General features: G+C 35.2%; 1 long non-coding RNA gene across 1 annotated transcript in view; it reads left to right on the top strand.

Annotated features, from left to right (window-relative positions):
* Positions 1–103: 103 nt before the first annotated feature.
* LOC121036182 (uncharacterized) overlaps positions 104–23,504 on the top strand; it is a 141,037-nt gene continuing 117,636 nt past the window's right edge. Inside the window, exon 1 of the long non-coding RNA XR_005793262.1 lies at positions 104–187. This is a non-coding gene — a long non-coding RNA (uncharacterized LOC121036182). The remainder of the gene's footprint in view (positions 188–23,504) is intronic.

Here is a 23,504-nt window from a genome sequence, read left to right as displayed (position 1 = left end):
AGTGAAAGTCAGATGAACAATGACATCATACATTTTTCTGGTGGATTAGTAATGGATGGGGTGATTTTGAGTGTTAGCCTTCAGTCTCTCCAGAGATTGAAATCAGTATTGGGAAATGCTCTTTCCTGACTGCCTATCAGAGAGAAGCTACTGGATTCTCAATGGCTGTGAAGGGGTTGTAATTAAGGTAAATCATCTTAGAAACCCTGGTAATCTAGAGACTCTACTAAAAGTTGAAAATTTATGTTGCTTGATATATATATATTTCTTTGGAACAAGTACCTTTGCGTGGAACATAAGAACTTGTTCTCTTTAAATGACAATTGTTGTGACTCTTACTCTTACATAGGGATAACATAAAGAAGGAAGCTGATTTACATAATCTGAAGATAATGGAAAAGAATATCTAGAAATGCATGGATATTGAACTAATGAGTTGTCAAGTGGGTTCCAGAAGATAGTATGCGTAAGGCATCATACCTGATACAGAAAGAGGTTTTATATACGATGACTGTTGGCTGTACAAGCAAATTATCACATGCATTTTCATCCTAAAGCAGGGACACTAATAATTTCCAATTTGTTTAGTCTTATTTACACCTTTAGTTCATTCTTCTCTTTCCTTTCTAATGCTTCCCCCACCCTCATACTCTCACATAATACTTTCATTTTCATCTCCCAATTATTCTTCCCAACTTGTTGACCATTTCTTAACCCTTGTAGTAGAACTGGAGGTCCTAAGAAAAATCCTTCCTGTTTCTTTCCACAACCTGAGGCACTCCACTTGTATGCATCTATTTTGTTGTTGTTGTTGTTTGTTGTTTTTACAATTCTCTATCCATTTCTGAGTAGACGTCAAAGCTGGAAACCATGACCCTCACATTCATATTATAACATTATAAGCAGTATAATGAGGAGGGAGAGGCAAAACAAGGAGGAATGAGACATAATATTGAATTTGCACATTTACTTTGTGATAGACTTTTTTAGCACTGTCATTTTTATACGATAAATGTACCAGGGAGTCACAATTAGGTATTGATTCTGAACAAAATTATTTAAATAGATTCTGATAATTCTGTATTGCCTCAGTGGAAGTTATCTTCCTTACCTCTCTCCCTTTGCCCTTTCTTTTGTCTTCCTTCTCTTTAATGCAGCTACCGTTAATCACTTTTATAGATTCCCTTGTGGTTCCTCTATAATTACCAGGTTATATCATAAACCATATCCATATTTCCTCCTTTTAAAATCACCATTTGACATTTCAATCCTAAAAAGTCTACTTGTGCATTTCCAACTTGCAACTGATAATTATTTCTACAGTCCTTACCTTGTCTATGAGGTTAAAGTCATGGTATTTACATGAAATCTTTCAATATTTGCCAAATCTGCACCTCAGATAGTATAGGCATAGAATCCTATAAAGTAAGTATTTCTAACTCTTGAACTGATTTGTTTTCCTGAAACTAGTCACAAATACTTAGGTTCCGACTGCAAGGCCACCTCAGTGGAGCTGGTTGCATATCCTCTGGGCTCCCATATTGTAATTATCTGTGTTCAAGTCTATCTCATTTAAAACGTTGTAAAGTCCTTGAGATAAGGCACTATGTTTTATTGGTATTTTTCTCCCCAGTGTATATTGCTGTGCTGAACTCTTATTTAATTCTCATTCTCACCAAATGAGAAACACTGAATTAAATAATGAATGGGAAATTTCCAGTGGTGAGAGGAGAGATAGGAATGGAATATAACATTCTTCTACATACAAATAAAAGTTTGTTAAATGCTCAGGCAGAGCTGGAACAAATAACCATAATGAATCTTAACCGTTCTAATTGTTCCAATGTGTCTAGACTAATGCCTAAACTTTAAAAAAGAAAAATAACCCTATTCAGAGAGTCCACACACTCTGTTCTGAAAACTGGTATTTGCCTATTATAACAGGATGACCTAAGTGAAAGAAAACTCTTTTGATTCCATCAACACTACAAATGAGACTTTCTTGCATGTATGATAAAGAAGCCCATTTGTTTTATCATTATTAGTTTTATTATTAAAACTAAAAATTTGTGCCTACACATAAGGATGACAATAGCAAAGGAAGCAATCACTGGGAAAAATACAAACTATACATAACATAACCATCTCTACCATACATTAAGGGTAATTACAATAAATTGTTATTGCCCTTAAGGTCAAGTCTCTGTTCTAGTTTTCCAGAAGGAAAAGCAGATTTATCAAATAGTTTTCTCTCTGCAGTGAAAGGCAATCACTAGAAATTTGGTTAGACCACTTAAATTTATTTAATAGTCAAAAATGTTGAAGTCCTTTGGAGATTTTCTAGTTAATAGAATTAACCTATAGTGTAATTAGACATGTCTGAATTAAAGTCCTTTTCCAATGATAATACCAGCAGTAGAAGTAGTCTCTGGGGATAAAGAGATTAGTATTCACATTAGTGGTAAATTTGCTATACCAGAACCACATTTATTCTTTTGGTCTTTCATCCCTGAAGGATTCTACAGTTGGGTCAATTTACAGGTTTGCTCTTTCTCATCAACTTGTTTTGCCCAGTTTTCTTCTAGGGAATAGTGGCTTCCATCATAATTTCTTCATGCGAACTTTAATGACAAAACGATCTGCCTTGTCTTTTTCCTGCTCCTCTCAGGAAATGCAGGGATGGCATAAGCCAACCCAATGCAATCTCTCCAACCAGCTTGAAAATTAGCAAGGGCATTCTTAAGAAGTCACTCAAATCAGAGTAGCCAAATTCATGCTGGAGTTTCTGAATATTACCTAAATACTTGTGCCTCCAGTTCATCTCATTTAGGCAGTCTTCCCAAATTAATTCCAAGAATATGGGTGACTCCAGGATATCCAGTGATGTTTCAATATCACCATGCTTATGGAGAACTAATAGGTAAGGTGTACTCATTTACCTGTTTAATTTTAACACAAATGTAAATATATATACATATACTTTTCATTTATTTTTTAATAAGTTTATATTAACTTTTAGGTTTCCCCAAAAGAAGTTCCTTATGTCCCCATTTCTTCAAAATTCCTTTCTGTATTGTGTTGCACTCTGCAGGATGAGCACCATATCAGTGGCTGATACTGAATCTCTTTTATTTGCCATTGTAGACAGCGAAACCCATACATTTTCTTCTTTGGAAGTCTTTCAAACCCACGTGCCTGCACCTGTTTGGCCTCAGAGAGCTCATGGCTTACATTCCCGGCTTATTTAGTACAATAATACAGACTGAGTTGGAGTTTAAAATTTGAGGTTTACGTTGTGTTACAAAATAGTTGTGTTATTATCAGCTACGCTTTGAACTCTTTTGTGTCTTCCTGATCATCCAAGACATGAGTATACATGCACTCAGTGTTTGTCAACAAACACTACACATTACCTAAAGCTCTCTAGAATGGAAAATGATAGTGCTGTCTACTCTCCCTTGAAGACTCTGTGGCCAAATGAGATGTGACATCACTCTCTCCTAGACTTCTGGGTTTCTTTGTTTATACAACTTCTCTGTTCTATTTTCTGTCATATTTACATCCTATTTAAAATTGTTATATTCTTCAGCAAGTTTTAACTCCATACAGTAACTTTGTTATACATATTTTGTATCTTTGTAATGATTAATTTATTAGGTGAGCTTTACAATTTTTATTGGGAGGATCAAGTAAAATAAATCATATGAAAATTTTTTTAAACTACAATGGGCCATACAACTGCAAGGTTGCCCAATGTGTGTGGAATACATGTTGACTACATAAAGGGAATTTGCTTAGCCTATTGAAAAGTAGCTATGTGAAAATAAAGACAATTAGTATGTATTAAAATTTAGAGTGTGCTAGAGGTTGTATATTATCTGACTTAATCCTCACAAGCTAATCAAGTATGTCCATTTCCTAATGAAGTAAATGAACTTGAAGAGATTAAGTAAATTCTCAAGTGTGTAGTATAGGTGTCTGTACTTTATTCACTTGCAGACCTTCTGAAGTTAATATTCATACTCTTTCTTCTGTTATGCATTACCTGCTAAGATTACTGTGTAAATAAATTTACATGGGGCATGTGAAATTTTTTAATACCAAGCACTATGTAAAATAAGTTACTTTTTCTGAAACCAAAGAAGTCTAAACAACATTTTGTTCTCCTATTTCAACCAGGGTACATGAGTTTGTTTACATAGAGGACTATAAGATTTTCAGTCAACCTCAAGTCAGATATTCCCTTGGAACTTAGTTTCTAATCTACTCATCTGCCTGGTGTAATTGTAAAGGTTCCTGGACCCCATCCATAGAAACATGTTTCCAGCATATAGATAAAATGATTAAAATGATGGAACAGTGTCTTTGTTACCATATCTAGTGTAGACTTGGCACACAGATGGTACTCAGTAAGAGAATATTCATTAAAGGAGAAAATGACGGAAATATGGGAGGGAATAAGATAGCGGTGTATTGTGGGAAGTGTATTATGACCAGTAGGTGGGTGACTTAGCTAACAATTCTGGATCATTTATTAACTACCTGAATGACTTCCAAAAGTCATCTAATTTTTGAGCTTCTGTTTTTTTTTTTTGTTTTTTTTTTTTTTTTTTTTTTTTCATTTTCAAAGTCTTATTATGTCTCTGATATTCCTTCCAGCACAAACTTCTAATTCTCTGGATTGCTCGAGAAGGTACCGATGTCCTTTATTTCTTCAATCACAAAACTTTAATCTGATATTAATACATGATGAACTTCACAATCTCTGATTAACAGCATAGTCTATTGGCTATCCCCCAATTCCCAAGTTCTAATACAGTCTGGGACATCCTCCTTGACCTCCCTTTTTTGGTGAGACCATTGCATATTTTTTGCTCTTTGAGTTTTTCCTCACCATCTGTCTCACCTTTCCTTAGTCTGTGATACTACTAATAAGGTCCAATTTAATGTTCTATACATGAGCAGAAATAAAGCCTAAAGGAAATGTAGATGGATGATGAGTGTATTAGTCAGGCTACTTTAGGTTATTTTACAGTAATACATGACCCCTCTCAAGTCACAGTATCTTAAAAGAGGGCAAAAATAGTGTAAGGAACTGTGAATGACCTGAGATTTTAGCCTTTTTGTAAGCTAACCAAGAAGCCTACAACAGTTTTACAGATGCTGCCAGTGGACACAAGATTTCTGGGTTAGAGACAAGAGATTTTATTACTCAAAGCACAGTAGGCAGCATGAGATACTTGTATATGAGTTCCTTTTTCTCTGCCAGTCTCAAGAAGTGACACTGGCAAGTGTCTCAGGTGTATGTAGCACACAGAATGGGTTTAGGCCACAAGTGAGGAAAACAGAGCTTACAAACAAACAAACAAACAAAACCCAATACTATATAGGCAGCTGGAAAAAAGAAAAACAAACAAACAAAACAAACAAACAAAAAAAAACCCTGCCCAATCTTTGCCCTAGAGGGAAACGTTATCTTTATTTTCCTGGTCAGGAAACTATAAATCTCCCTTCTGCCTTAGAGGGAGATGCTACCTATATTATCCAGGAGTGTTTGCTATACAAAAAGACAGTCTAGGACAAAAATAATCACAAGGCAATGGGGTACTGTTCCCCAATAATACATTTTTTTCTTAAGCTTCATGTCTATCTTGGGTTCCTCAAGGTATCTGTTTAGTATAGTAATTCAGAGGCTCAGACGGACAGAGAGTCCATATAGATATTTGCTTTTTTTTTTTTTAAGTATCATTCAGGAGGAAGAGACCAGCAAATATTGACACTCTAAACTTCTGCTCAGAAAGGACACATGCACTTCAACCTACATTTTGTTGGTAAAAGCAAGTGACTTATTCAGAAATCTTTTTCAATTCTCTACCAGAGAAGTTGACAGCCAGGAATAATAGGCAATCAGAACTAATAATGTGAAGAGTTAAATTCCAAACAGAATGAATGATCATACCTAAACTATGCTAACAAGTTATTTTTGCCTGAAGTAGGTCTCAAACAGCCACAATGATCTGCCATCAGGTTCTGTGAATTGTTTGGGCAATGTTTTTAACATTGTATACATTTAAACTTGCAGGCAAAAATCTGGTATATTAGATGAAAATTTGACAATACCTCTCTAGGCACCATGTATGGGCTAATCATGTACTGGGTGCTAAGAATCAAACAGTGGTTAAGACATGATGCCTGCCTCAGATAGCTAACATTTTCTGTGAGGGACAGAAAACAAACAAACAAACAAACAAACACAGTAACTATAGGTTATGGTAAGTGCTAAGAAGAAAATAGAGTATCATGGATTGAGAAGGCTAGAGTCATCAGATAATCCCCATACAAAATTTAGTGGTTAGAGGTTCCTCAAATTGTTCTAGATGGATAACATCAAATATTAAGTTTCTGAATTGGAATAGAGCTAGATGTGTTATAAACACTTATTAGTGACCTCAAATGTTCAAAAAAGTTGGGCAACTTATCCAGAGAAACAATTAATTAATAGGAATAAATATAAACATCCTTGCTTTTTGATACAGTCACCTATGCCCAGAGTTGGACTGATGAGGTTTAACGGTAATATGAAAATGACTTTAGGATTTCAATGGACTTGGAGATCAGTATGTTTTTAAATAGCGTGTCAACTCATGCCAGTCAGAGTGGCCAAAATGAACAAATCAGGAGACTATAGATGCTGGAGAGGATGTGGAGAAACGGGAACCCTCTTGCACTGTTGGTGGGAATGCAAACTGGTGCAGCCACTCTGGAAAACAGTGTGGAAGTTCCTCAAAAAATTAAAAATAGACCTACCCTATGACCCAGCAGTAGCACTGCTAGGAATTTACCCAAGGGATACAGGAGTACTGATGCATAGGGGCACTTGTACTCCAATGTTTATAGCAGCACTCTCAATAATAGCCAAATTGTGGAAAAAGCCTAAATGTCCATCAACTGATGAATGGATAAAGAAATTGTGGTTTATATACACAATGGAGTACTATGTGGCAATGAGAAAGAATGAAATATGGCCCTTTGTAGCAACGTGGATGGAACTGGAGAGTGTTATGCTAAGTGAAATAAGCCATACAGAGAAAGACAGATACCATATGGTTTCACTCTTCTGTGGATCCTGAGAAACTTAACAGAAACCCATGGGGGAGGGGAAGGAAAAAAAAAAGAAAAAAAAGAGGTTAGAGTGGGAGGGAGAGCCAAAGCATAAGAGACTCTTAAAAACTGAGAACAAACTGAGGGTTGATGGGGGGTGGGAGGGAGTGGAGGGTAGGTGATGGGCATTAAAGAGGGCATCTTTTGGGATGAGCACTGGGTGTTGTATGGAAACTAATTTGGCAGTAAATCTCATATAATAAAAAATAAAAAAAATACAAATACAAATACAAATAATGAATGCTAAAAAATAAAATAAAATAAAATAAAATAAAATAAAATAAAATAAAATAGCATGTCAAAAACGGGACTCAATAACAACATAGACATATGGTGTCCAGAGGAAAAACAAAAGGATAATTCCACTCTAAAGTTATACTTCATTAAATTCCAGGAAGACATCTAGCTTTGTGAAAAGCTGGAATTTGTACAGAAGAGTATTAATAGACTAAAGATATATGTGGTTTCAATCAAGACCAAACCAAACCCAAGGATTATTTAGAAATGCATGAGGGCTATTTTGTGGTTGTCTCAATGAGTTATAAATGTCACTTGGAATTTAAGAAAAGGGACAAGAATGCTAAGCATCTGACATTACATGGGGGGATTCCACACAATGAGAAATTATTTCTCTCAAAATTCTAATGTGCCGCCTTTGACAAATATCAGTTTGTATATTTGTATGTGTGTATATGTATGTGTATATATATATATATATATATATATATATATTTAACTATATGTATATATTTTAATTTATGTGGAAAGACCTGAGAACATTTAATTTGGAGAAGAGAATAACTACTGTCTCATACAGAAGCCAGTCAAGTAGCAAAGTCTTCTGTGCAGCAGCAAATTGAAATGAGGTTAATAGAAAGAAGTTACTGGGAAGGAAAGAGAAAAGCATATTTTAACTTATTACAAGGAATAAGTCTTTAAGGCTTGTAATCAGAAACAAAATCTGGGGAAAATGGTCATTCTAATTCATTGACTTCCCTTTGATGTAACCACTTTGTTGAGGTTCAGCTTGTCTTTCACTTGCTTAAGTGCAGACTGGAAGAATTTGACTTTGTCCATAGAAGATTCAAAATTTCCTATTTTTTAGTATCTCTGTCTTATATACCATGCAGGTCAGCTACATTTAAAGAAGATAAGTTCCTCAGCTTTTACACTCAAAGGCAAGCTGTCAATAGTTCTTAGCTTATAGAGAAAACCAGAAAAATCTGGTTCTAGGATTCTGATTGAATATGCAATATTTTTCTAGAACAATTTTACTTCACATATGCAGACTTGATTTCTGTGGTAGACGTTGCTATGTTTTATTTGAATTTTGAGAATTTGCAACATTGTGCTTCTTGTAATTCAGAGAGGAGATTCTTGATAAAAGTATCAAGATTACTATTTAATAATTACTTGTATCAAAATATAGACTTGATTTTTACGCTACTTTTGTCCAGAGTATGATGAATGACCAACCCAATCCCATTTATGGATGTATTAGAGCATTAGATAAAATTTACATATGTAAATTAGCTTAAATACAAGTGTTTCATTTAGTTAAGCAGCTGATAATGGACAAGAATATATGAAAGGAAGAAACAATCTAGAAGAAAATGTTGAGGATTTTCATTAGACCTGAGTGAGGTATGGAGGCCAATTAAGCAAAACCAGTTCAGGTAGTTGTGGGATTTATCCCAGCCAGGGAATAATTTAATATATTCTGGCCCTGGGGCCAAGAAGGATATTTTAACCCTCTGGAAAAACAGAATAATTTGGAGAGCACTGTTTTAGCATGATTTTGTGAGGGTTTTCTACAAGACTGAATGTCCATATACAAATTTTTTACTTTTTTCGTTTTAGATGTCTTTTTGAGGTGGTATGGAATTTGTGTGGTCTGGAAGACAATGACGATAGGGGAATGAGCTCATTGAGAGAGCAGGAACAAAAACTTGCCTGTGCATTTTTTTTTCAATTTTTAAAAGATGTAATCTCCTGAAAAAGATCATCACACAATCTAAAAATTAATTTCCAAGGAAAGATTTCAAAACTGTTTTTGAGCAGTACTGTTACGGTTTGATAAAACATGTAAACTCTGAAGGCTTGTAATTTAAAGGAGAAATATCATTTGAATATATGTTTCATAATAGCTTTGCCAAACTCTTTTGCATTACTTTACATTCATTATTCATATTCCCATACTCTATTTTGAGAAAACTATCAGGTTTGCTATTTGGAGCTGAGATTCATCAGGAGGAGTCCCAATATATAGTTATTGTTTTTTCAAAGCTAAAAACGAAAATTATCTAAAAAATATTCTTCAGTGTCATCCTGACCTCTGTTTCTCCTTCCAGATGAAACCTCATTTAGTCACTCCACCCTGCAGAGACAAAGTTACTAATCGGATCCTTCTACTTCTTCCTTTTTGGAGAAAAAAGTAAAGGTAAACAGGAGTGGTTCCCTGCTTTTCCAAACATATGTCTTAACTACAGAGGTCATCTCACTTGGGGAGGACCACCACAGGCCATTATTACCTTGAATGGAATAAATAAATCTGATGCCCTATGTTGTCAACTTACCCTTAATCAGTAATAAAGAGAATATTTTCAATTCCAGGTAGCTTACTTTGGTCTAATGTATAATTTGCTCAAAAATTGGTAAAGGAAAGGATATTATTTGCTGGATACTCTCAAAGAGAAAACCAGTTTCTTCATTCTTCAGAATGCATCCCCCCATCCCTTCATATGCTTCCAGATCTTTTGGATGAATGAGTTCCTATTTTCTCTAAAGTCAGTAATTAATCATTTTTTAATTAATTATTTTTTTTTTATTTTAGAGAGACAGAGAGAGAGCATGAGCCGAGGAGAGGGGCAGAGTGTGAGAGAGACAGAGAGAAACAGAGAATCTTTTCTTTTTAATTTTTTTTTTTTTTATTTTTGAGACAGAGAGAGACAGAGCATGAGCCGGGGAGGGGCAGAGAGAGAGGGAGACACAGAATCCGAAGCAGGCTCCAGGCTCCGAGCTGTCAGCACAGAGCCCGATGTGGGGCTCAAACCCACAGACTGTGAGACCACGACTCGAGCTGAAGTCAGACGTTCAACCAACTGAGCCACCCGGGTGCCCCAAAACAGAGAATCTTAAACAAGCTCCATGCTCAGTGCAATGCCCCACACAGGGCTCCATCTCAGGACCATGAGGTCATGACCTGAGCCAAAATCAAGAGTCAGATGTGTAAGCAACTGAGCCACCCAGGTGCCCCAGGAATTAATCTTTAGAAAGTCAGGTGTTCTCTTATAATGCTATAACCCAGGGTTTTACTTGTTTATTACTATTCTTTCCTCTACAGGGTAATATGAAATACACTTCTTAAATTCCAAGATCTTCTAGAGTATGAATGTGAAGCTGAGAAGCCTGGTGAGATTTAGTTCTAAATTATTTCTGTTGTTTTATCCTAATATTTGGTTCAGTGATCTCTAGCTTTTCATTTTCAAGGGTAGACAAATGTCATCAAATGTTATACAGCCCAGCTATGCGCAGCTTAGAAAAATGCCCAACATTGCCCTGCCTCATCCTCTGTAACATTACTTCAATTTTTTAAGTAACTTCTGTGTCCATAAAAGTTTTTCCAATAAGTTTTCCACCTGACTAGAAAAGGAAAAATATCATATTACTCAGTATCTACCAGAATGTTAGGATTATTCTTAGAAATAAAATAAGAACAACAACAAAAAAATCAAAGCTGCATCAAAAGCCCATGTCAAGCTAATAAGGCCTATCATTAGAAACCTACAAAATTATTTTTAAAAAACAAATAATAAGCACATACTCACTCAAACTCATATTCTCTCTCTGTTACCCTAGGCAAACTTTTCTGAAAACTTTTCAGGATAGTAGAAGTTGAAGCACGTCCACTTCAAATTTTCAGTCAATAGTAAGTTTTCTAATTGGTCAAAATTCAAAGGACAAAATAAATGTGTTGTTATCATGAAAATCCTGGTTTATATTAGACCTTCATTTATGTGCTCCTATTCTTCATTCACTGCCTCCTACTGAGTCTCCCCCTACCGTCCTCAGCCTCAGTGGAAAGGACAATATAGGACGGACAATAGATATTATCAAAAGGGATATAAAATTATTCATAAATACAAAGGCCTGTAACATAAGTCTATTAATCACGTGTAATATTTCCAACATGAAATTTGTTGACAAACCAAAGTGAAATATCATGTATGAGGCAAGACAGAGTTTACCAACAACAGAACAATTTTTTTAATTTATATTATCTTATGGAGACCCTCCTGCTGACCCATCATTGATAACTGAGAAGAACTCTTTATGATCCATGTGATGGGTCCCTAAAAGAATGCTAGAATACAGTTTGAATTAAGCCAAAAGTGCAGTTTGTATATGTGGGAGGAAAAAAAAGATAATTTTCCCCCTGTAGCTCAACCACCAGGAAGGAATTTCAAATTTGAAAATATCTCCAACTTCTTTTTTAATTTTAACAGTAGTGAAGTAACTATATGCATATCCTCATTCCTAGAAGTATGTTTCTTCATTAAAGTGGGAGTCACTTAGATGACTCTCAGTTTTCATTCTTAAAAATATCTGTTGAAAAATTCCCAGGAAAAAGACCAATCACAACATGAACAGAAGGACAATGACAGTGAATAGATTATTTCAGGTAAATGGGGGAAATGAACTAGAATCTCAGATTCTTCCATCTCTGATATCTTGGTAAAATGAGCAAAGAAACGTTTCAGTGACAGAGTAGGCATTTTCTCCTTGGTACTAAATATCATCACAAGAACTGACTTCACATTCCTGACTGAAATGACTAAAAACTACAAAATATAAAAAATAAAGGCCTTAAATATATTGATCGTTGGGTACTGAAAGATCATAATCTCTGAAAAGAAACAAGCAAGATAATCTCAGTGATACAGTATCAAAGATGAAAATTACACTGAGAAGGTAAAAGAACAGATTATACATTCTAAAAGAAAAGGTAACATAAACTTAAAGTCAGAGCTATGATAATGATCCAAATGTAGCAACAAAAGGAAACAAGAATTAAAATAAAAGCAGAAAAGAGCATCATTGTGTTATGGGATAACTTCAGGTGACTAGTGTCTGTGTAGTTTTACTCCCTGGAGGAGAAGTGTTACATGTAGCAAAACTATAAGTTATGTTACATGAAAGAAAAAATAAAAATAATAGTGGAGCAACATCTTCAAATACTGAGGAGATAAAAACAACAAAACAAAACAAAACAAAACAAAATCATCAATTTAAAATTCTTTACCCAGAAAAAATATGCTTAAGTACTATGCCAAAATAAAGATGTTTTCAGACAACTAAGGGCTGAAAGAATTAATCACATTATCAGAAACGTTGAAGAATTAGAATAATACCAGAAGGAAATTTCCTTTCCCATAGAAAGAAACTGTGACCACTGATACTGCTTATCACAGGGTCAAATACAAAAGACATGTATTTATTTATATTTATTTTTAAAGTTTATTTATTTATTTTGAAAGAGAAAGAGCATGCATGCAAGCACCAGCAGGAGAGAGGGTCAGAGAGGGAGAGGGGGAATCACCCTTTGCTATCAAGCCTGGAGCCTGATAGCTCAATCCCATGATCAAAGCCATCATAACCTGAGATGAAATCATGAGTCAGACACCCAACTGACTGACTGAGCCACCCAACTGACTGAGTCACAGTCACCTCTAAAGGATTTTTTAAAGATAGACAGTTAAATTTCTTAGAAATCTAATTACTTAAATAAGAATAATGGCAATAGGGGCGCCTGGGTGGCGCAGTCGGTTAAGCGTCCGACTTCAGCCAGGTCACGATCTTGCGCTCCGTGAGTTCGAGCCCCGCGTCAGGCTCTGGGCTGATGGCTCAGAGCCTGGAGCCTGTTTCCGATTCTGTGTCTCCCTCTCTCTCTGCCCCTCCCCCGTTCATGCTCTGTCTCTCTCTGTCCCAAAAATAAATAAAACGTTGAAAAAAAAATTAAAAAAAAAAAAAAAAGAATAATGGCAATATATTGTAGAAGTTATAATATATACAAAAGTAAGATACATGACACCAGTAACTCTAGGTCTGGGAGGCAAGAAAGTATACTGTTTTAAGTTGCTTGTGTTAACTTCGAAGTGGTATAATATCACTCGAAGGTTGACTGGGTGAAGTAAAAATGTATATTTCGAATTTTATTGCAAGCAGTAAAATAAAACACCAAAAATTATACCTGATAATCCAACCAATGAAGTAAAATAGAATTGTAAATATTACTCAGTTCATCTCAAAGAGAACAGAAAAAGAAAGTAAAAGGGGTAGAGAACAGATGAGGCAAATGGAAAACAAACAGAAAAGGTTGCCACGAGACCAGCCATGTCAATAATCACGTTGAATATAAATTATGTCTTATCCTGAGTTTTAAAACGAACACAATCATTTTCAAACTGATAGCTAATATTTCATTTATAAAAGTTACAGGAATCAAAACATCAGGTCATGAAGAAGTCTCTCCTGTAGTTGATAGAAAAAAATATATTCCAACTGTACTTTAATATGCAATTAGTTTCAAATCTAAATATGATACAAGAGGTTTTTAAATGGTCAATGTGGTTAAACAGCCTGCTTTCTATTTTATCAGAAAAATATCAAATTTTGCCATAAATGTATTATTAAAAAGTTATTTAAACCCAGGTGTGAAGAGGTAGTTTGTAACCTCACTTAAAATAATGACATGAGCTTGGAGGAATGCTGTTTGAAGAGATTTGGAGATCAGTCATGGCATAAAAATCCTAAAGGGCTAAAATGCAGAAGAATGTGAGATATATAAGGTTGAGCCCTTTATTTGCTACGCTTTTTGCCCCTCAGGGCATTGCCATTTCATATACAGTGGCATAGAGAAGGAACAAAAAGCTGTGTAAATCGAGCTTATAGAAGATTCTCTCGACTGAGAAGAAAACAACTAGATTTTGGTTCTACTAAAACAGAGAGGATATAAGAAAACAAGCCTCCAAACTCTGCTGTGATTTGTAGTAAGAAATATATATTTGATCTTCATCCCTGTTCCTGTCAGCAGCTCCTAAAACCCTTGTAATTTTCTAAGTGATAAGAGCAATGGGAGAATCTTTTGTTATAATATTTGCTATTTTGTCCTGGGTTCTTGAAATAACTCCAGTGTGACAAAGGCAAAAGAAGTGTCTTTTGTTATTCATAACAAGCCCCTTTCAACCACACATGCGTTTATGTTAATGAGATGATTTTTGGAAAGTTCTTAGATAACCTCAGAAGGAGGTTGGTTGCCAAGGGAACTAACTAGTGTGATTACAGGGTCAGAACTTTCAGCCCCATCCCTGACCTCTGCACTAGAAGGGCTGTAGACAGGAACTGAAGGTTGAATTAATCACCAATGACCAATGATTTAATTAACCCTGCCTATGTAATGAAGTCTCCATAAAAATCCTAAACAGGGTTTGGAGGGCTTCCAGGTTGGTGAAAACATGAAAATGCTGGGAGGGTGGCATCCCAGAGAGGGCACGAGCTCTGTGTTACTTCCCACATACCTTGCCCTATGCATCCCTGTTCCTGAATTGCATCCTTTTATAATACACCAGTAATCAAATAAGTAATATTCTTCCTGACTGTGAGCTACTCTAGCAAATGACCAAACCCAAGGAGGGGATCATGGGAACCTCCGACTTACAGCCAACAGGTCAGAAGCACATATAAAAACCTCAGACTTAGGAATGGTAATTGAAGTGGGGTCGTTCTTTAGGACTGAGCCCTAAGCCTGTGATGGGGTCAGTCTGTATTAACCTCAGGTAGATAATGTCAGAATTGAATTGAATTGAGGACACCCAACTGGAGTCTACAGAGAATGGAAGAACTGCTTGGTTTGGGAAATCCTCACATAGCTTGTGTCAGAAATGAAGGATACTGAGGGTATGTCTGGATGACTTAGTTGGATGAGCATTCAATTCCTGATTTTGGCTCAGGTCATGATCCGGGGGTGATGATATCCAGCCATACATGGGGCTTTGCACGGAGCATGAAGCCTACTTAAGATTTTCTCTCTCTCTCTCTCTCTCTCTCTCTCTCTCTCTCTCTCTCTCTCTCCCTCTCTCTCCCCCCCACCCCCAGCTTGCACATGAACGTGCTCTCTCTCTCTCTCTCTAAAAAATAAAATGAAAAACAAGAAAAAAGGATTCTGAAAGTAAACAGAAGTTATTTGGTTTCTTTGGTTTTCTTTCTCCTTTTACAGACCAAAAGGGAAGGAAAAGGAAATTAGCCAACATTCTGCCTGCAGTTTTTTCCTCAAGACCTTTGCTGATATCTAAGCTGTCAGAAATAGTAGTAATAATAATAATAATAATAAAAGACTAAAAGTAGTAATAATAGTATTAATAATAGACTAATAAATAATAAATAACAATAATAATAAATTAAAAACTGACCAATAAATCTACAAAAAGTCTAAAAAATCCAAACAAAGCTTTCTTCTTACAAAAATCTGAAATGCTTCAGATTTCTTAATCCCAATCTGTATCTTACAATTTGATTGTATTTTATCTATCTACTAGCAGAAACTGATATTCCCTCTATAATTTTTCATGTACGATCTCAGGATTTCATATACAATTCTCAACATTCTATCCAGCATGACTAAGTTATTGAAACCAAAAGGAAAAAATAAGTCAGTAGCAATAAACCCACATATGATCCTATTATTGATGTTATTGAATTACATAAAGTTTACAAATCTTAAGCATAATGATCAATGTAATTTTACAACTATATATTTCTATAACTATCACCCATATCAAAATATAGAAATTTACAGCTCATTAAAAGCATTCATTATGCCCTATCCAAGTCAATATTCACCAAAGTTAACCATAGCAGTAATGGCTATCACCAAAGCTCAGATTCTTTTGTATGTTGGAAAAAATACAAACAAATAAATCATAAAACATATCTTTGGAAATCTTGGAAATGTTTATAAGGATCATTTGTAGCTTTAATTTTATTTATGTATTTTATTTATGTATTATGTACATAAATTTATTGCATATTAAATATGTATTTATGTATTAAATTTATGTACTTATGTATGTATTTATGTGTTTTTTAGGTTTCAGGATTTTATTTCAGATATTATATTGATATTAATTGACATGTCTCTAAACTCTTTTGTTATAGAATGGTTTTACATCTTTCTTTGTCTTTTATGACATTGATATTATTTAGTGGAATTTAATTCAATTTAGATTCATATAATGTTTCTTCATAACTGTATTCAGATTATGCATCTTTCACAGGAACATTACAGAGAATGATACTTGTTCCTCTCAGTGTATCCTATCAGGAGGCACAGGTCATTGGCTTGTGCCTTTATTCATGATGTTAAACTGATCACTTAGTTAAGATTCTGTCTGTCAGTTTCCCTCACTAAGAGGTTACTGTTTTCTCTTTCTAATTAATAGGTCATTTACAGAGATGCTTTAAAACTATATAAATATTACATTCCTCCTCAACTTTATCCTACTAGTTCCAACACCCATTAGTGATAAATGCCTGAATCAATTACTACAATGATTACAAAATTGTCTATAGAAGTAAATTGACCTAAAAGAAACCATTTTTACCTTTGCTCATGTTTTTATGAACAAGATTGAAAAATTTTTAATCTTGCGAAAATAATCATTAGGACATTCCATTGTTCCAAAAGGCATTTTGGGTTGAAAAGCAATCACAGTAAATTTTGTGGTTTGGGCATAGGGATTAATGGAGATTGCATCAAAATATGCGTAAAAGGAACACATTTATAAGATGGTGAGAGATATCTGTATATCTTGCCAGTTCTGTTTGCATGTGTTTGGTTTCCATGGGCCTGTTACACCACAGGTAGAAATAACAAGGATACCCACTGAAAGAAGTTTGGTTTTTATTATTCATAGGATGCCAGAAACTTAAATGGATTTGGGAATTGTTTAAATAAGGTTGATATTTGGGAATCAGGGAAATGAATGAGATTTTTCCCAGGGAGAAATTTTTATATAAAAACAGAAGTGAGCTCAGAATAAATGCATGGGAAACACCAAATTTTAAAAAGACATGAAAGAAGGACAGGTAGCAGAAGCATGGGAAAGTGGTGTCTGGGAAGGCAGCAGTGAAAATGGAAGAAACCATTTGTGCTATCAGGGAGCTGTGGGAATAAAGACAGGAGACTCACTAGGGCACCTAATCTAATCTGGGCAGGACGAGTGGGCAGAGATTTCCAGAGAAAGATACCATCTATGCTGAGATTGAAAGGAGGAAAGGGATCTGAGGCAGGATGTTCCAATTAAAGGGAACGTCATGTAGGAAGGGATGAAGTAAATATGCAAGGGTCAAGCCACTGAGGCCAATCACAGGCTCAAGACGAATCACAGTCCTGAAAGAAAGAAGTAGGCAGAGACAAGAATCAGGAGGGACCCTGTACAGCACAATTAAAAATTTGTGTTTTGCTTATATGAAATGGGAAACTAAATAACAGGATTTACTCTAGATAAGGAACTTTTTGGCTCAAGAAAAGACATACTGTATTTTAAGGAGAGCCAACTAAACATCACAAGAAAATAGGGCTCATATCCCAGATTTCTTTGTTATTACCTGTAGGAATTTGGAGAGGCTATTTTCTCTTTAAAATGGAAATAATACCTACCATTACAAGTTTTTGAGACATTTGAATAAATACCTTCTCTTGTGCCCGTACCTGAAAATGTGGTTGTAGTCCATTGTTCCCCTTTGCTTTAAAATTACCCTTTCCTCTTAATTATATAATTTATCTTCAAATTGTATAAAATATAGAAATTTTATACCATTTGTGACATGTCTCTTTGGTGCCCCACATCACTTTGCCTTACCCCAGCTCTCTTTTTAAGTTTATTTATTTACTTTGAGAGAGAGAGACAGAGACAGAGAGAGAGAAACAGAGAGAGAGACAGAGAGAGAGAGAGAGAGAGAGAGAGAGAGAGAGAGAGAGAGAGAGAATGCGTGGGAGACGGGCAGAAAGAGAGAATCCCTAGCAGGCTCCACACTGTCAGCACAGACCCTGATGTGGGGCTCAAACTCATGAACTATGGGATCATAACCTGAGCTGAAATCAAAAGTTGGATGTTTACCCGACTGAGCCACCCAGGCACCCTGCGCAGCTCTTTTTAGCTGAAATTATGGTAGACAGTTAAGTCAGGCTTCTTTCAATCTAACAAAATCCTGACTCAAATGTGCACTGCACATCTTTCTGCTCTATGTCAGGATCTTCTCTGTGACTCTCATAGCCAGTGATGGAACTAATGCCCTGGAAAGGAACCCTCAAGAGTGGGGACAAACAGGGGCGCCTGGGTGGCGCAGTCGGTTAAGCGTCCGACTTCAGCCAGGTCACGATCTCACTGTCCGTGAGTTCGAGCCCAGCGTCAGGCTCTGAGCTGATGGCTCAGAGCCTGGAGCCTGTTTCCGATTCTGTGTTTCCCTCTCTCTCTGCCCCTCCCCCCTTCATGCTCTGTCTCTCTCTGTCCCAAAAATAAATAAACGTTGAAAAAAAAATTTTTTTAAAAAGAATGGGGACAAACAGTAGATAAATATCCCATCCTCCCACCCTTCAGGCAAACATTGTATATGCTCCTCAGGGAGTCCCATTAGGAATCAAGCTCCCCTCTCTTTTGCCTACAGGAATGGCTTTATTCATGGATGCTTATAGTGGCTTTTTACTTTCCCTATAATCTTCATTCTGATTCCTTACTTGTGCTTTCCAAGATGAACTCCAAAGTACACTACCTACTCCCAACCCCTCTCAGGCTGATTTCAAGCCTGAAACCCAAGGTGAGATTATATCTCATTCTATGTGATAAGAACCCATGTAATTTATTCTTTAATTCTACTACTTTAAATTGATGGTTTTCTTCTCTACTCTCTTATTCTTGCCTATGAAATTTCATAACCCCAAAGCCATTTGGCCATCTAACGCCACTATTCATTTTAATTCACAACAACAACAACAACCACCTGATAAGTTAGATCATGTCTAAAAAGATTTTCCAAAAATTGTTAATTATGCTAAAACAAAGGTTTACTAAAATATAATGCTTGGCACATTTTAGATTACCTTAAATATTAGTATGAGTTTGAACTCTACAAATTACCAATGGTTTAGAGCATTTGGAAATGTATTGAGTCAAAATGGCAGAACAGACACTCCAGTACACTATGGTGGTCATACACCTCTCTTCACAGCCCCCGCCCCCCACTTTTTCCCTAATGATATCATTATAACATATTTAGGTAAAGGATAAAACCCACTGCTCTTGGAAGAGGGTAAATCTCAATAGAATAAATTATCATTTCACTAAACCTGTCATATAAACTCATTTTCATTAGCTGTGATTGGTGTGTGAGTGAGCAAATGACACCACTCTGCACAAAGAGATGTAAGAAATCTACTGGGATAAAACTGAGGCTTTCATACTTGAATAACAAAACAAAATAAAACAACACCCTTCAACTCTACCTAAGGAAAGGTCTTCAACCTTTCCCTTATTCCTGCCTTGAATATGGCCAAGAATTTTGAAACTGAAAATTAGAAATAACTTGAATTGATGGCATCTTTGGGAAGCTGAACTAGCACAAATAATACACCCGGATTCCATATTTATGAGGGAAAAAATGTTCTTTAATTTAAGCTATTTTTATTACTTAATAGTTTAATAGATAAAGGAATTTATTTAGTTAGTTAAAGCTGAATCCATTCCTAAGCAATATATAGAGGGAAAAGAAAGGCTAATGATAACAGTTTTCTCACAAGACTAAAATTTTGTTTTGAATATCAACGATTTTTGGAATATCTAGTTCAGATGGTTCAGGGTCCTGAGGATCCAATTTAGAGATCTTCTCAGGGATGGAAGGAAGAGTGAGTAAGCTGCAAAATCCATGAAATGCTCACCCTTATCCCCACTTAAACAGAGCCGCCTGGCTGATTCTAAATGTGATTTCCAGTAAGAACAATGTTCTACTTCGACAACATTTGAAGGTAACTAATGTGAATCTTAATCCTCAGAGTTATATAATTTGCTATTTAAAATATTAACCATATTGATTTTTTAATTAAAGTTTATTTTGCATTTCTCTGTCAGAAACTTCTAGTTTTTCCCCCTCTGTTAGAAACTTCTATCTATTCTTAGATTATAAGGTTAGATGACAGCAGAAATTTCAACCTAATTATAGATAATATTACTTATGGCATTTATGAAGCTCAGAAGCAATAAACTAGGGAGTTTTGGCAATTTTCCAGAGAAGAATTATTGAAATTTAAAAACAGATTGATACATTAAAGCATGTAAAAATTTGTTGTTGTTTCTTTTGTAGCTTATAGTTTTGCACATTCTATTCTTGGTAGAAAATGACTTATAAATTAAAACTAGCACCTGATAGTTAAATAAAATAGTGATGAAACTTAGAACAAAAGATTCATCATTTTAATTCTCCTTTTACTAGTATTAAATATTAAATTATTTTTTACAAACAGCAATTTTTGTGAGATTAGGCTAATTTCAGTATTCAATGTTAAATATTACCTTTTATTCTGAACAAATCTGCCTTTTGATTTCTTTAAAGTTTATTTATTTATTTTAAGAGAGAGAAAGAGAGAAGGCACACACATAAGCATGAGCACTGGGGTGTAGGGGCAGTGAGGGAGGAGAGAGAGAATTCTAAGCAATCTCTGCATGCTGTCAGAGAAAAGCTCAATGTGGGGCTCAAACTCACGAAACATGAGATCATGACCTGAGCCAAAATCAAGAGTGGAACTCTTAACTGAGTCATCCAGGTGCCCCTCGCTTTCAATTTTTTTTTTTATTTGTAAGTAATTTAAACTTAGAAAAAAAAGTTGAAATTTATTTCTATATCTCATTGCATCTTAAGGATTTAGATAAAAATGAATACAAAATACAGTGTAGAAGTTATTTTAACTGATGTTAAAGGAATGTTCAAAGAAATGAGTCCTTAGAAATCACAAAAAAAGTAATTAGGTATTCAGACATAGGTGGTAGGCCTTTGGGAATGTCTAGCATTGTTTATATAGAGGTGATATGCATAGTCAAATACAGTGTTTTTTTTCTAATAGACTTTATTTTTTTTAAGGCCTAAATACATCATTTATTTTTTTTTTAAATATATGAAATTTATTGTCAAATTGGTTTCCATACAACACCCAGTGCTCATCCCAAAAGGTGCCCTCCTCAATACCCATCACCCACCCTCCCCTGCCTCCCACCCCCCATCAGCCCTCAGTTTGTTCTCAGTTTTTAAGAGTCTCTTATGCTTTGGCTCTCTCCCACTCTACCCTCTTTTTTTTCCCCTTCCCCTCCCCCATGGGTTCCTGTTAAGTTTCTCAGGATCCATATAACTCAAAATGGATAAAGGACCTGAATGTGAGACAGGAAACCATCAAAACCCTAGAGGAGAAAACAGGAAAAGACCTCTCTGACCTCAGCCGTAGCAATTTCTTACTAGACTTTATTTTTTTTAAGTAGTTTTAAGTTCACAACAAAACTGAGCAGAAAGTACAGACAGTTCTCATATACACACCTGGTCTCACATGTGCGTAATGTCCCCCCCCCCCTTAAAAGTTCCTCACCAGAGTGATACATTTGTTACAATTGATGAAAGAACATTGGCACAACATTATGATCCAAAGTCCATAGTTTACATTAAGGTTCACTTTTGGTGTTGTACCTTTTATTGTTTTGACAAATAATGATGTGTATCCTCCAGTATATTATCATATACATTATACAAACAGATAAACACAGATCGAAAGACGTGGAGGCCTGAATATTAATCCAGTAATCTAACCGGCCAAGAAATTTAATGCGTATAACTATATCTGGAAAAATCCACATATTTTAAATATTTGTTTTCACTTATTAATTATTAATTAATAAGTTGAACTAATTCTTGTGAAGCTGTATTTAAGTTTTTGTTGAGATAAAATAACATTCCATAAAATCCTTCTTTTTTGAAATGAACAACTTATTGCTTTTTTAGTCCATTCATAGTTTTACAACCATCACCACTAATTCTAGAACATTTTGATCACCCCAAAAAGAAACCTAGTTCCAATTGGTAGGGACCCCTACCGGGCCCTGCTAAGGTATAAGGGCACTCCCCCTAGACTCTGGTAAAGATTAATCAACTTTCTGTCTCTAAGATTTTTCTTTTGTGGATATTTCATATAAATGGAATCAAACAACATATGGCCTCATGTCTGTTCTCAGTCACTTTGCATAATGTAGTTAAAGTATATCAATTTTGTAGCATGTACCCATAACTTTATTCCCTTTTGTGGATGAAAAATATTCCATTGTTATGCATATATCACATTTTGTTTATCTATTCATCAATTGATGGGCATTTGAGTTGTTCTTCCACATTATGGCTATTATGAATATTGCTGTTGTGAACATTTATGTAAAAGTTTTTGTGTAAACATATGTCTTTAATTCGCTTGGCTATATACCTGGAAGTGGAATTGCTGGGTTATATAGGAAGGCAATGTTCATTTTAGGAACTGCCAAACTAGTCAACAAAGCAATTGCGAAATTTTACATGCCTACCAACAAAGCATGAGGGTTTCAGTTTCTCTACCTCCTCACCAATACTTGATGTTATTCATCTCTTTATTTTATAGCTATCACGATAAGTGTGAAGTGATATCTCATTATGATTTTGGCTTCATTTTCCTAATGACAAATGATGAAAAGCATCTTTTCATGTACGTATTGGCCATTGAATATCTCCTTGGATAAAATGTCAGTTCAAATACTTTGCCTATTTTTGATTGGGTTATGTATCTTCTTAATGTTGAGTTGCAGAGTTTTTATATTTTCTTGATACAAGTCCCTCATGAGATAGATAATTCACAAGTAATTTCTCCTGTGATTTTCTGGATTTTGTCCTTTGAACCACAATTTTTTTTAATTTATGAAGTAAATTTATCTTTTTTTTTTCTTCTGCTGCATGTACCTTTAGTGCCATATACAAGAAACCATTGCCTTACCAAAGTCATTAAAATTTGCCTATATGTTTTCTTCTAAGTGTTTGCAACACTTAGAACTCTTTAAGTTCTTGATCTATGTTAATTGTTATAGGTGGTGTGATGTATGGGTCCAAACTTATTCTTAGTATTGGATATCCAATTTTCACAGCACCACTCTTTGTAAATACTGTACTTTCCTTGTTGAATTGTCCTGGCACCATTGTGAAAATTAAATTGGCTATAACTGTAAGCATTTCTT

This window comes from Herpailurus yagouaroundi, unplaced genomic scaffold, assembly GCF_014898765.1.
Source record: "Herpailurus yagouaroundi ecotype Mexico unplaced genomic scaffold, PumYag 162, whole genome shotgun sequence".
Lineage (NCBI taxonomy): Eukaryota > Metazoa > Chordata > Mammalia > Carnivora > Felidae > Herpailurus > Herpailurus yagouaroundi.
This window is presented reverse-complemented; position numbering and strand designations above follow the sequence as displayed.